The sequence below is a fragment of the Rhinopithecus roxellana genome, chromosome 15, assembly GCF_007565055.1.
Source record: "Rhinopithecus roxellana isolate Shanxi Qingling chromosome 15, ASM756505v1, whole genome shotgun sequence".
Classification (NCBI taxonomy): domain Eukaryota; kingdom Metazoa; phylum Chordata; class Mammalia; order Primates; family Cercopithecidae; genus Rhinopithecus; species Rhinopithecus roxellana.
Window position 1 is genome coordinate 93,258,954 of NC_044563.1, and position 14,744 is coordinate 93,273,697.

Consider the following 14,744-nt stretch of genomic DNA (forward strand, 5'->3'; position numbering starts at 1 on the left):
GTACACCCAGATGTCAACCTTGGTTAACAGATCAAACCATTCACAAATGTTAAATCCCAATGAAACGCAATCAGAATCTTCCAGAATGGGACTCAGAAGTCTGTATTTTTTAAAACTCTCCAAGTAATTCTGATGGATCCAATCATTGGATCAGAGTCAGGGAAACTACTGTAGATTATACTACTTTATCCTCACTAACTTCATTTGTAAAACAGGAGCAAGAAATACCAATTTCATAGAATTGTTAAGAGTGATGCCTAATATGTACTGAATCTTGACTGTATGCCAGGCATAACAGCCCTATAAAGTAGATACTAGATTATCCCCCTTTTACAGATGAGGAAACAGAGGTACACAAAGGTTAAGCAATTTGATAAAAGTCATCCAGCTAGCAAGTGTGGAGGGCAAGCATATCAACTGCTAGGGTTAATGTGAGGATTATATTAAATAATGTATTTGAAGCCTCTGGTACACAGTAGGTGCATATAAATGCTCTCTCTTATCTTCCTTTTATCCACATCATTCTACTGATGCCCAGGACAATACTTTGACCTTAGCAGTGCCCTAAGAATTGAAAGTTCAGTATCCTGGAAAGTAGAAAAGAAAAGGGAAGTTAAGTAGTAGCGGAAAGAGGTGTTTGGGATCTCCAACAGAGAGAAACACAAAGAAAGGTGTAATTACATAGGGAAAAACAGGTGCACATGAGGGGAGACAGTTGCTTGGCCACCGAGGGTAGGATAAGGCAGGGTGATAACCACTAAAAGAGGAAAGCCAGGGTACAAGATGAGAATCTCAGAGGAATGGAGTCCAAAAAGACACCTATTTCAGCCCCCCTCCCACTGCATGGTAATTCAATTCTCACTTGGAGATTTTCTGTGACAAGAAACTCAATTTACCAAGGCAGAGGATGTTCTAGCTGTTAGAAAATTGTTCATATTGATTCATTCTAGAGTTTCTATCCACAGGTTCTCCTTCAACCCCTTAAGGTCCTGAAGAATAAGTTTAATTTCTCTTTTATTTGACAGTTCTTCACATATATCAAGACAGTTACCTTGTACCCCTAGGGCAAAACCTTCTGCTTCCTTTAATATTTCCTCATATGACATAGGTTCTGGCCTCTTTACATCCTGGTCCCTCTACTTGTGCAGGTAGATAATTTCTTTCTGCCAAGTCTTAATTGCAGACAATACTTCGTGTGGGTATTCACCAACACTAGGTAGCACAATGACACCTATCTTGCTTTACATGTCAGACTTCCATTGATGCAGCCTAAGAGCATTTATTTATTTTGGCAGCCACAATTCACTGTGGACTCAGATTATTTGTCACCTAAGACCCTTTATCTTGCTCCTATAAGCATCTAAGACACCTCTGCCTCCGGCTGGCTTCACACAGGGTGGGACTCCACATTTACCCTTGTTAAGAGTCAGCCCACTGCTCCAATATTGTATGTGGTTTGTGCTATATAATAGCGTCTCTTCCCCTCCTGGCTTTGTGTCATCTGGACATGTGATGCGAATCTTCTGGATTTTCCTTCAGGACACTGATAAAAGTTCTGATGTCTGGACCTGGGAGAGAGGCTTCTGTCATTCTGAGGGTAACTGGTGTGGTATAGAGGCTTTGAAATAAAAAGTCTGGTTTGAATCATGCCTCTGCCACCTACTGTGTGACCTTTGGCCAGCTAGCTAAATTCTGAGTTTCAGTTTTCTCATCTGTAAAATGGGGCAATAAAAGCTTCCTCGCAGTGTGGTTATAAAGATTAACGGAGAAAATGCGGGGAAAGTACTTAGCACAGTGTCTGGTACGCGTAGTAGGTGCTGCTGGAATGTTGACTGACTCCCTGCAATCTTCCTTTCGGTCAACGTGGACTCATTAATCAGCATCTTTAGGTTATGGTTACTTAACCAGTTATTAGCCCAATTAATGATACTAGCATCCATCCCATATTTCTTCATCTTGTCCACGATATCTTGTCAAGTGCTTCCCTTAAGCCCTACTTACCTAGGGTGATCTCTTCAAGAAATGGGGGCAGAGACAAAGTAGCAATAAGATTCCATCAGCGTGTAAACTTAGGAAAAATAGCAAGCTACCGACCGAGTTGGTTGACCTAGAAAACAGTCAGCATTCAGCCCACAAGCACATATTGGGCACTCCGTGCCTGTCAATGAGCTGGGGATGGGCAATGCTGTTACAAAGATTAAAAAACGCAGTGTCTGTGTTCAAGGAACTTACCAGGCTAGAAGTCTAGAGTCACGGGGGGCCGGTCTGGGTAACAGAACTAGGCCAATTGATTTAATTCCATTTTTTATATATCCAGCCAGCAGATATTTATGGTGCACTTGCTGGGTGCCGGTCCCGCCCCCACCACTCCACCCTACCCCAGCAGGCGCTAAAGGAGAGCTGGCACGACGGATAACGAAAAAGAAGACGCTGTCCTTCTATTCAGGGAGTTTAACATCTGGAAGGGCCTGGATTTCTTTGTGCTAAAGGCCCTCTACAAAGTGCCTGAGATGCAAAAATAAGTCAGTGTCTCTGTTCTCTCAGCAACCGAGTTGCATGTCGTTATCAAATTTTTATTTTCTGTAACTGTTTCCTTCCGTCTCGCTCCGTAGACAGCTTTTGGCAGCAGAGAGCGCTGCCGGGGGGCTGGTGTCTACCCCTCGGTAAGTGGTCAAAACCTGGCTACTGGAAGGAAATGCAATGGAATCGCTCCGCGCTCGAGTATTCTCTTTGGAACTACGGGAATGACAGCTCCAGTGGGACACTTGGAGGTCATGACGAACGCAAAGAACGTGAGAACACTTGCAGTCCTCGGGGTGGAAATACCTTCTAGAAATACTAAGTATTCGTTCTCTCATTTAGACCCGGGCACACCAGGGGTTTTAGGAAGGGTCTGGCACTCAATGTTCCTAAAATTAGTTTCCTAGATGGAGCTGGAGAGAGGGGAGTCAGGAACTGCTGCTTTTCGTCGCAATGCCCCGAGTGGAGGAGAAGGAGGAGGGGTGAGGGCGGGCGGCCAGACGCCAGCCGGCAGGGGACCCAGAGAAGAGGGACATTCCCGGCGACCCCGAGGAGCGCGGCGTGGGCACCGCAGTGGCCGCGGTTAGTGGGAGACCTGAGGCGAAAGGGAGAGGGCAGGGGCGAGGAAACCCAGGGAGCGCGCGCAGATTGGTCCTCTCCTCGGGGCGTGCGCTCCTGTGCGCCAAATGATTGGTGGCAGGAAAGTAGCAGGTAAACCGGCCCCCGCCGCCTCGCCATTGGTCCGCGGCCTCTCTAGCCGCCACACAACTGGCCAGCGGGCTGCCGAGCCGCGCGTGGATTGGCTGGGGGCTGCCGCCGGGACCGGCTCCCTTCGGGCGCTCGGATTGGCTGGCGGGAAGAGGCAGGTATCCGGGCTCCGCGGCTTCTCCATTGGTGGGCGGGGAAGGGGGGTTGGGCACAGCGATTGGTGGGCGGGGGGCCGGGCCTGGGCCGGCGGGGAGCGGATTGGTCGGAAAGTAGGTTAGTGGTGCGACATTTAGGGAAGGCAGAAAGTAGGTCAGGGACGGAGGTGCCTGTTTACCCGCGCCGGACTCACCGCCGCCGCCGCCGCGGGATCCGAGTGCGGGCGCGGGCGCGGGCGCTCCCGGCGAGCCACGGTGAGTGTCAGGCCGGCGGCGGCCAGCGGCGCGATCCCGCGCACCCCGTCGGGAGCCGTTAGAACCCTCGCGGGCGCTGCGCCCCTGCCGCCGCCCCGGGGGCAACCCGGCCACCGAAGAACCCTGCCCGACGTGCCCGCTGCCGGCCTTAAAGGGCCCGTGACCGCTCCCTGCCCCCACCCGGGCCGCAGGGAGGCTGCGCCCCTTAAAGGCGCCGCGCCCGTCCGCCCCCATCCTCCTCGCCTGGGCTGCCCTTGCGGGCTAGGGCAGGCAGAGGTCCCGCAGGAGCCCTTGAAGGGGCCGAGAAAGTGTCCGCTGGAGTACCCACCGCCCTTCCGCGGGCATCGCTACCTGGCTGGGGGAGGGGGCAGCTAGATGCCTCTTAAAGGGACAGCTCTGCACTTGAGGGCAGTGAATCGGCTGAGGAGGACTCGTAGATGTATCCCCGGGAGCTTCGGGGATCCCCGAGGGGACCATCCCTGGCGGCTGCCCCCCAAGGGCGTTGGGCGAACGGTGCCGCGTCTGCCCTTCCTCTCCGCTTCACTTCCCTTTCGGGAGCCCGCGAGGCTGGGTGGGGGCGGGAAGGGCGTCTCCGTCGGGCTTGGGGAGTCCAAGTCCGCCCGCCCCTTCGGCCCTGTAGCCAGGGCTGGCGCTGCACCCGGGAATCCCCGGCCGGCACGGGGCCGACCCCAGCCTGCGAACTTTCGTGGGGCCTGTGCCGTCCAGGTCCTAGGCGGCCCGCAAGGATGCCCCGTGGGTCTGCGGGCAGGTGCGCGTCGGCGTGGGGATGTCGCCCGGATCCCGGGTGCGGGCCGGCCTTGGAGTCCCAGAGCTCCGTGGAGGGCGCAGCGAGCCTGGCTCCAGCTCCGAGTTTGACAGATGTCAGAGAAGAAAAGGTTCCCGCTGGGCTATTGCCGGGCGTTGACGTCCCAGAGCTCCCCGTTTGCTTGGAAGAAGACGAGGAAGGTAGAGGTGAACGTCGACCTTGTGGGGTGTATGTCAGCCACCCCGAGGGGTCGCGAGAGCCGGCCGCGGGGTGAGCGCAGGTGCCGCCCGGCAGGAGCTGGGGAGGGAAGGGGTGTGCTGGACACCAGCGCCTGCTGTCAAGTTCTCGCCGACCGGTGAGAGACCCGCTGCCGCCGCGCACCCCGCACCTCCTGACCCCTCTCCCCTCTCCGCCTCGGCCCTTTCCCGGTCACCTAGCGTTGTTTTGGCGCTTTGGCGCTTGCAGTCTCTTCTCCCTTCTTCCACCGCTACTCCTCAGCGAGGAATTATTAGCCAAGTTTTCTCACCCAGCTTCCAAAAATCAGATTCCGTATTTGTGACCAAGCTTTTCTTGACACTACCCGTATACCCGTATTTCCAGCATCGTCGTTTTATTAAAAATCCATAAAAGCTGCTCCTTAGATGCATTCATTTCCCACGACACCTGCTTGCTTGTCATTTGTCCTTCTGACATCTGCTGCTGTTCACCTCTTTAATCTATTTTTATATGACTATTATTTTAATTCTTCTGGACTCATTGATATCAAGATCTGTCAATTTGGGTTGGTGGTGTTTTTAATTAATGTACCCATTGAATCATAAGCTTAAAATAATCATTGTTGCTCCTGAGCAGTTTTGAATAATATCATGCTCTCTGTGCTTGCAAGACTTAAAAAAAAATCGCCGCTGTTATATTTGATTTCCATATCAAAGAATTCCAAAATATTTTTGAAAATACAAAATTCGATCTTTCAGTCCATGTTTTGTTACTCAGACCACTTTATTGATAAGTCTTTAAAACAGCTTATAGAACGTATTTAGAACGTTTGGAAATTTCCTGGGCAGGATTTGAAATTGCCTGTATCATCCGAAGCTGGGTCTGTAGAAGCGTTTTGGTTTTGATTGTAGGCGTAGCCAGGGAATGATAGCAATAAGTTAAAACTGTAGTTAAATTTGTTCTTTATTCTACCCTCTGAAGAACCAACAGGTCTGGTAGAAAAGCACTAAGGGAGTTAGGAGCTGGACATCCTGGTTCTAGTTTAGGCTTGGGCTCTCGTGGCCTTTCCTGTTATTAAATTTATTAAAAGTTATTAAATTTTTCTGGGTTGTGTTTGCCTCTGATGGAAAGTAAGACAGTTGAACTAGGTGATCTCAAAGGTTCCTCTGCTGTAAAGTTCTGTAAGTCTCTAAATATTTAATACATCTGAATTCAGGTTGGTATTTACCTCCTGGCACCTCCAGAATATCTGAGCTGAAGCCCTATTTTCATAAGAAAGTTAAGCAGATAAACAGATGGTGTTTTAAAGGATCCATTTCAAATGATTTATAAAATGATGACTACTCACGAGTTTGTCTGCTATTTGCAGAAGAGATTTGCATGCCACAGGGCAGGAAAAGGAAGTGGCCGTGTTTTAAGATTTAGCCCTTCACACAACAATCTCTGTGGAATTTATATGCTAAAAGATGGACAAGCACCATAGAAGGATTTGGCTGTATTAACAAAATTGCATATGAAAAGGTAAAAACTAGATAGTTAATATCTCTCTTTGGTGTTAGGGTTATAATATATCTGAGCTTTCTTTGTGATTTCATCATCAACTCTCACTGTGGTAGGAGAAAGTCAATATTAAATAAACAGTTTCAGCCCCCTGATTACATGCAGTGATTTTAGGAAGCGTCATGATAACTAAAGTAGTTACTTGCAGGGAAGTAAAATATTCTTTCTAGACCTTGAGGTTTAGTTGGGAGCTAGGGACACAGGCATGTTATCCTTCTCCACAGTCTTTTTTCATTATCACCAGACTCAGATTTATCCCACATACCCACCCTGTGTTTTCTTCTCCCTCATGAAATAAGACCTGCTCTGACTCAACCCCCCTCAGCATCTCTTGCTTACTGCCCAAAATGTCCTGTTTCTATCCCCATCATCGCCTCCTCTCCTCCCAGTTCAGATAAAGCAAGTGGACCCCTCCTCTGTTCCTTTTCTTGGCCTCTCACCATGGGCAAGTGCCTGGGCTTAGATGGCAGAAGAATCTATGACTCAGGTTTGGGCTGTGTGGCCTTGGATGTGTGCTTGACTCCTTTGACCTCAGGCTTCTCCTCTTGGTGTAATGGCAGTGCCTGCCTCATGGAGTCTATGTGAGGATTAAGGGAGATGGTGCATGTAAAATGCCTGGCACACAGGAAGCCTTTCCTTTGTGCCAGCTGCCATTCCTTCTCACCTCTGCCCGGGTCCTGTCACTCGAATATTATTTGTGCTGTTTGTCCTTAGTCTCCCCCTCCCCACCCTGAAAACCTTAGGCTTGATTTAGGAGAGGAAGGATGGAAGAGGCAGAAACACACTTGTGGCAAGCCTGCTGTGTGCCAGGCAATTTACATGTGTCTTTACTTGGTACCCTGGCTTCGTATGCCTCTCTCTTTCCTCCCTCCTGCCAGCTTCCCCCACTCTCCCATCCCCTGCTCCATTCTTAGTACCTGCCCTCTGGCTTCTCTCTCTACCACCTTTCTTTATATTTCTTCTCAAAGTTTTCTCCAAAACTTTGTCTTGAGTTCCTGGGGCCCATCTGCCCATCCTTATTCCTGAGTGGTTGTTCTTGGCCCCTTTGCAGTATTTTTTTTATTTTAAGGGTCTCACTCTTGTCCTGCTGGAGTGCAGTAGTGCAACCATGGCTCACTACAGCCTTCCAAGTCTCAGGTGATCCTCCTGTCCCAGCCTCCAGAGTAGCTGAGACAACAGGTGCATGCCACCACACCTGGCTAATTTTTGTATTTTTATTAGAGATGGGAGTTTCACCATGTTGCCCAGGCTGGTCTCAAACTCCTGGGCTCAGGTGGCCCACCCGCACCAGCCTCCCAAAGTGCTGGGATTATAGGCATGAGCCACTGTGCTCAGCCCCTTTGAAGCTTTTACCTCACTTGTTTTTTTTGTCCCTTGAAATTCTTTCCTCCCTCAGCCTTTGGGTCATGTTGGTTTCTTGATTCTCTTCTTGCACCCCTGTAAAGATAAATGTCTGTCCTAGCTTGTGCTATTCACACCATCCGTGGCCCGGGATCCCCCCTTTAGCCCTGACCTGTGTCTCCTGTGTTCTGCTAGCAAGGCCATTGTGGACATTAATGGCAGCCTGTAACCTGCATTTGTGGCCTTGGAGTTACAGGTTTGCAGACTGCTTGCAAGCACTGTCACAATGAGTCCTCATGACACGCTGGAGCCTACATCCCTTCATTCCCCAAGCTGTCCTAAAAGGCAGTTTGGTTGGGTAGTTTAGCATACAGACTCTGGAGCCAGATTTCACATCCTAAGTATTCCCTACTGGCTTTGTGACTTGTGGTCAAGTTTCTTTTGCTCTCTATGCCTTGGTGTCCTCATCTGTGAAACTGGGATCATAGTAGCCCCTACATCAAAGAGTTGAGGTGTGGATTAAATGAGTTAAAGCTTTGGAAAAAGCATTGACAAGGGGTGCAACAGGGCCATAAGTGGACAAGGCCATGAGTACTTAGGTCTGCGTGGAATGAGAGTTTGAATTGGGGACTTAACCTCAGGGGGGAGATAAGATTCGATAAGGTTTAGTCATCTTTGCTGCAGGGGAACGTTGAGTACTGGCATATAATGGAGTGTGGTTTTTACCTTAGTACGTGCTGTCCTTTTAAATAGTGTAAACTAATTTTTATCTAGCCTGGTTAAAGAAAGGATGGCTTGTCTGCCTAATTTAATATTTGGCTAATGCTCTACCCACTGGGTTTTGTGCATGTACTGAATGAAGCATTGGCTTGTAATTATTCCTTCAACCACTGTTTGAAATGTGTGACCTGGGCAAGTTAGTTAGCTTCTCTGAGTGCAAAATAGGAATAACAATTATTATGGTAATAGCTAACATTTATTGAACACTTTCTATATGCCAGCACATATGTGAGTCACCTCTGCTTATTAACTCATTTAGACCCCATAACAACTCCATGAGGCAGGTACTATTATCCTTACTTTACAAATGAGGTGGTTTTATAAACTGTCCAAGGTCACTCAGCTGTTATGGCTTGGGGCAGGATTTGTGCCGGTGGATTCCAGAGTCTGCCCTGTAACACCCTAGTGGATGCCTACTGGGAGGAAACACCCCGTTACATCCCTTACATCACTCAACTGCACCATGCCAGGAGCCTAGTAGGCCGACAGCAATTGGGAACCAGTGTTATTGTTGACAAACGTGGTATGAGCCTCTTTTAGAGCAGGGCCAGCTGAAACCCTCCGCATAAGGGACGCGGACCTGGATGCTACCTGAGCAGCAGCTCCAAGGGCTTGTGAGCATTCTTCTCACATTCTGTTGTGCCTGGCTATCTCTGGCCTCCTCCTGCCTTCTCTGCAGCATTGCTCTGACCCAGGCCCCCTGTGGCTCAGCCAGTTCCTCCCTAGGCAGCTCCTTGAGTGAGATGAACCTTTTAACATAACTCACTAACCCCACCTCCTAGCCTCATCTAGCCATCTGCAGAGCTCCTCACCGCGGAGGGGACCTTTTCAAAGGTCTCTCACCTTTGTGCTTTTCTCCCCGAAGACCAACGTCCACAACCTTGGTATATCCACAGCCTTGGGGTGTGTGTGTGTGTGTGTATATATATATATATATGTTTTTAATGCCAGTTGTTCCCCAAATACATTTAGATAGTAAGGGACACATTGTTTTATGTCAAGAACCTGTTACATAAAAATGTGTTATATAATGTTCAAATATATACTGCACAGTGAAATTAGATACCACTTTTTTTTTTTCCAAAGAATAAAAAGATAATAAACACAGGCTGTCCTGAATATAATTAACCTCAGATTTGGGAGGCATGGAAGGACGTGCCCTGCCCTCAGAGCTCTCATCCTGAGCTGTCTTTCTTGAGTGCACCAAGAGCAGGACGGATGGGAAGTTGGCCTGAATCTGCCATGGTGTGCTACTGTGAGATGCTCTGGAAATTGTCTTTTTTTTTGGCGGGGGGTTGGGGATGCCTTCACATCTTGCTCACTTGTATCTTTCTCACGCCTAAGTAGAGGGAAGAAGCTCTTTTTGCCTCCTCATACTTAGACCACCCAGGTCATCTTCTGACCAGTTTTCTGCTCTGCTTACCTCCTTTCAGTCTTCCCACACGACAGGCCAGCTTTGCCTGCTAAGAACAGCCCTGTTGCCAGTGGCATGCAGGCGGCACCCCTGTGTCCAGTTTTCCAGGCTCTCCAGGGTCTAGTCCTGTTCCTCCTCCGCAACCCTGCTTCCCCACCCAACCTCCATTCCCAGCCACAGCCCTGTGCCCGAGGTTCAGTTCTCCTTGCCTCTCCGCTGTCCTCCCTAGGCCTCCTGACTTCACACTCTCCCTCTGGCTGGATGGGTCTTTGCTTAAGTTGTTCCCTTGAGGCCTCTCTTCCTTGCCCCTGCCTGCCTTGGATCTCACTTCTCTGTGAAGTACCTCTGATGACATTTGTTCCCTTCGTGTGTGCTCTCCTTTTTACTCTTGATTACCAGCCATTCATTCGTTCAGAAGCAGGGGTATGTCATAATGAGCAAATTACCATATCATACCGAATCAGGATGGCCAGTTCTCTCATTTTTTAATTGTTTCATGGTTAATTATCTGTGCTTACTTCCCACTCTCCAGTTTCACTCAATTACTCTGTCTGTGAAGTTTATTGGATGCATAGCACTGTTCTGGGCACTGAGGATACAGCAGTGAACAAAACAAGGGGCCAGGAGGAGGAGGCAGATGATTAATAGTGAAACACATTCATGCTTTGCTGTGACAAGTGCTGGGAGTGCTAGGATGGCAAGCAAATAGAGTAAAGCAGTAGTGATGAGGTATGGTGGGAGGGAGGGTGCCTTATCTGGATCACCGGGGAGACCTCTCTGATGAGGTGACGTTTGAGCTCAGCTTCAGAAAGGTCTGGGTGAAGGTATCCCAGGAAGAGAGAACAGCATGTGTAAAGGCCCTGAGGTTGAAAGGTGCTTGATATTTTTGAGGAAAGTAAAGGCTAGTGTGACTCGATTATGAACTGCTTGTGTACACATGTTTTCTGCCTCTTTTATACTCCCTTTAACCCTGAGTCCAGGGTTAGAAAGGCCTTGCAAATACTTGCATACAGAATTATAGCATTTGTCCTTCGTTATATATTATAAAATAGTAATTTACCATACCCTGCTTGGAAGGCTTTTAATAAAACATTATATTGCATATAAACAAATTAAGGGTTTGAAGAGTTTTCTTATAAATGCACTCCTAGCATGTTTCACCAAATATTACTGTTTTAATTGTGTTTAGTGCAGAACTTTAGACCTCAGAATTCTGCTTCATGTGCACAGCCATCTTAAAAACAGGTTTTGTTCCAAAAGTTTATTTGTAAGGCACTAGATGGAAACTTGGGATAAATTTTTCTATAGGAAAAAATGAACTAAATAGTGGTTTAGTTCCTAGGTGAGCCCACAAAAGCTATTTAGTGGTGATTGTAGCTGAAAACATACTGGTTAGTATCAGCAGTCGACAAGCCCTCTGCTGCTAGACCCTCCTCTCAGTAGCGTTGTGCCTCATTTGCTACTAGCGTTCATAGGACCCATTTACCTCAGTCACTTCTCCTACTATATTTTCAGTCTGTTAAACTTTTATAGAAGGGATGTTTTACCTCTATATCTCTAAGATTTGGTTTCATGTGTTATAAATTTGACAGTAGTGCAGAGAGTGGGGAAAACTCTGGACTGGGAGCTGGGAGAGGCCTGGGCTCCAGTCTTGGCCCAGCCACTGACTGGCTAAGTATAACTTCGAGTAAGTTATCCTCTTTGAACTTTGATTTCTCAGGTTCTTCTTGGATGAAAAATCCTGTTGTTTTCTCACCATAGCAGGGAAAAATAGATATACTTCATTGTTCAAACCTGCCCTCAAATGGCTGCCTCTGATTTCTTCTTGAAGAAGTATATGGCACTCAGCAATGAGGAACTCAAGCAGTTCCCATGTGTAGAGCTCTGCAGTGACATTCGCAGTGGGAACCTTGATTTTGATCTGCTATCTTTCTTGATGAGTTGAAAGAAATTTTGTCCCAGAACTTTTGGTCCAGATAAGATTTCTGTGTTCTTGGCCAACTTATCTTCCATATAATTATGTAAATTGTTTTTTCTTTTTAACTCTTAGGGATAAAAATGGTGACTCTGGCTTGCCTGCTTATAAAATATACTTATAAGTGCCCTTAGGGAATGGAATGAGTTTGCAGGAGAGAGCAGAGCTGAAAGAGTGTGGGATCAAAAACAACTTTAAATGTTAAATGCAAAGCTATTTTCAGTACCCTGCTGGAAGAAAAAATTTTTTTCAAGGTTTTAGAGGATAGAAGAGGTTTTTGCTCCAAAGAAGAAAGGAACCTAAGGTTTTGCAGTGGTGAAAAGTACCTGATCCTTTAACCAACTACCACCCTCCCTTCCCACCTCTGAGTTTTGTTTTTGACATCATGAGCCACATTTGCCATTTGAGAGGTTTGATATTTAAGTGACGCTAGTGGCAGGGCTCAACTGGCAGTGTTCAAATGACTTAGGTGCAGAGTGCCATGCTGCAAACTTCCCCAGTGCATTCTAGGGTGAGGAATGCCTCATAGGGAGTGACGGAGCACTTTTAGCGCTGCCTCTATTTGGTCAGTCGTGAATGGTGTGTTCTTTTTTTTCCTTACTTGAAGGCATAACAAGGAGTTGGTACAAGAAGCTGTTGCTTCGTAGACTTCACTTTGGAGCTAGAGGGTGGCGTTATACCTAGCCTGCCTTCTTGGATGCTGGAATACCAGCGGCAATGTCATCTCTTTTGTTCTCTGCTAGATCCCCAGCAATGGAAACAGTGTCTGTACAAGAAAGTCTCTCAATAAATACTTGTTTATTTATTCAAAAAGTGAATTCAGCTTTGGATAAACCTCTAATTTCCTCCACTCTCTAACAGTGTAGGCTTATGAGGTTGATCTTGCAAGATACTTTGCAGTTTAGGTTACCATTTCTTTTTGACATCTGTGTTTTTCTTATTATTCAGGCTGGTCGGATATCAGTGTCTTACTGCTGATGGTTGTCCTTGCCCTGCTGATGTTCATCTTCTGTTAACTTCAGTTGGCTCCAGGCTGCAGCAAATCTATAGCTGAGCCACATTAACTGAAAGAAAACTTGTTCGTATTTATTTAGGCATAGTACTACACATTTATTTATTTAGTCAACAAATATCTGTAAGCCTATATACCAAGAATGTTGCTAGACCCAAAGGAAGAGCAGAAATTGTTGTTGTGACCAAGGAGCCTGCAGTTTCTTTGCCTTGTGGAAGATGTTTGTGAGCATTGTAGAAGGGAGGAGGCTTCATAGAACAGGTCAGGCTTTCACCTTTAAGGATGGTAGGATTTCGATTCACAGACAAGGTGAGGACAGGTATTCCCAGGAAGTGGCTGGGTGGAAACATAGCATAATTAACAGAAGTAGGAATGGACCAGTTTGCATTCATGTACACAGACTTGCCTAAAATGGAAGGTTCTTAAATAATGGTGAGAATTTAAGTTTGGAAGATCACTGAAGGCCCAAACCTGAAGCCATTTTAGACATCTAGTGACTTGCCTAAAGTGACAACTGATAAGTGTAGATCCAGGCTTAAAATAAGGCCATGGGAGCTCTGGACCACTGGCACTGGACTTGGCTGTCTCCCAGCAGTCTCTAGATTCAGGATTTTGGGCTTGATTGGAGATTTTCTTTTTCTTTTTCTTTTTTTTTTTGTAGTGGACACTGAGATTGGGGGTTTTAGAGTCATGAGCTGGAAATGGGCAAGGCTCTATTTAACCCACTCTTTCATTTTGCAGTTGAGGAAACTCAGTGAGGTTAAGTGGCAAGTCGGAGTTTGCCTAGTGAGTCAGAGATTGGTAGGCAATGGAGAACCACTGGAGTTGTTTTATTATGATCATGATTTTAGTGACATGAAATATTTCTCCCTAAAGCATCAATTCAGTGTTCGTGTTCCAGTTGGATTGGAGCAATGAAGGACTAAATGCAGCAGAGACCTGACAGGAGGCTGCTAGATTAATCCAGGCAGGAGAGAGAGGAAGCCAGAACTGGGAATTAATTGTCAATTATGTTAATCAGCATGGCTGTTATCAGTCACCCTTTAGATTTCTAGAGTGCGGTGAACATCTGCCTGTGTGAGTGGCTTTCAAGTGTGTGACTCTGCACTGTACTGTGACCAAGATACCTTAGTTAATGAATTCTCCAGACAGAAAGTGCCATTATGGAAGTAGAATGTTGTAAAACAAATGCCCACATTTTCTGGAAAGAGCACCAGATTAGGAGGAGTCGGATAACCTGCATTTTAGGCTGCTTCTGCTGCTTAATCACCATATAGCCAAAGCAAATCACTTAATGTCTCAAACTGAACCTGACTCCTTATCTGTGGAACAGGTGTAACGATTCTTGTTGAGCCTTTTTCAGTGTTATGTGTGATGCTTGTGTGAGCTAAGGAAAGAATAGGCATTTTGAAGCTGTAAAGTTGCTTCCTGGCTGCAGGGAGCAGCAGTGCAGTTTTAATAAATAGTAAAGACGTAGTGGCCCTTACAGGAATAGCCTAGGAGAACCAGAAAAAGTTCCCCTACTTCCAGGGCGTGTTTAGGGATCTGGCGCTGTCCACCAGGTGGGTGCTGATGTGCACTATTTTGTTGGATAGGGCCATGTTTTTTGTTTGTTTGTTTGTTTTGTTTTGTTTTTATTATACTTTAAATTCTAGAGTACGTGTGCACAATGTGCAGGTTTGTTACATAGGTATACATGTGCCATGTTGGTTTGCTGCACCCATTAACTCGTCATTTGCATTAGTTGTATCTCCTAATGCTAGCCCTCTCCCAGCCCCCCACCCCCTGACAGGTACCAGGGTGTGATGTTCCCCGCCCTGTGTCCAAGTGTTCTCATTGTTCAATTCCCACCTGTGAGTGAGAACATGCGGTGTTTGGTTTTCTGTCCTTGTGATTGTTTGCGGAGAATGATGGTTTCCAGCTGCATCCATGTCCCTGCAAAGGACATGAACTCATCCTTTTTTATGGCTGCATAGTATTCCATGTTGCATATGTACCACATTTTCTTAATCCAATCTGTCATTGATGGACATATGGGTTGG

The 14,744-nt window shown here is 46.9% G+C and overlaps 1 protein-coding gene across 17 annotated transcripts in view; it reads left to right on the plus strand.

Annotated features, from left to right (window-relative positions):
- The first annotated feature begins 3,441 nt into the window (after positions 1-3,441).
- Positions 3,442-14,744, plus strand: part of ARNTL (aryl hydrocarbon receptor nuclear translocator like) — a 108,860-nt gene continuing 97,557 nt past the window's right edge. For 13 of the 17 annotated variants that reach the window (XM_030918885.1, XM_030918886.1, XM_030918876.1 and 10 more), the window contains exon 1: positions 3,442-3,638. The gene's annotated coding sequence lies outside the window, so the exon portion shown is untranslated. The remainder of the gene's footprint in view (positions 3,639-14,744) is intronic. The other 4 variants (XM_030918881.1, XM_030918887.1, XM_030918875.1 and 1 more) reach the window with 2 other exon arrangements.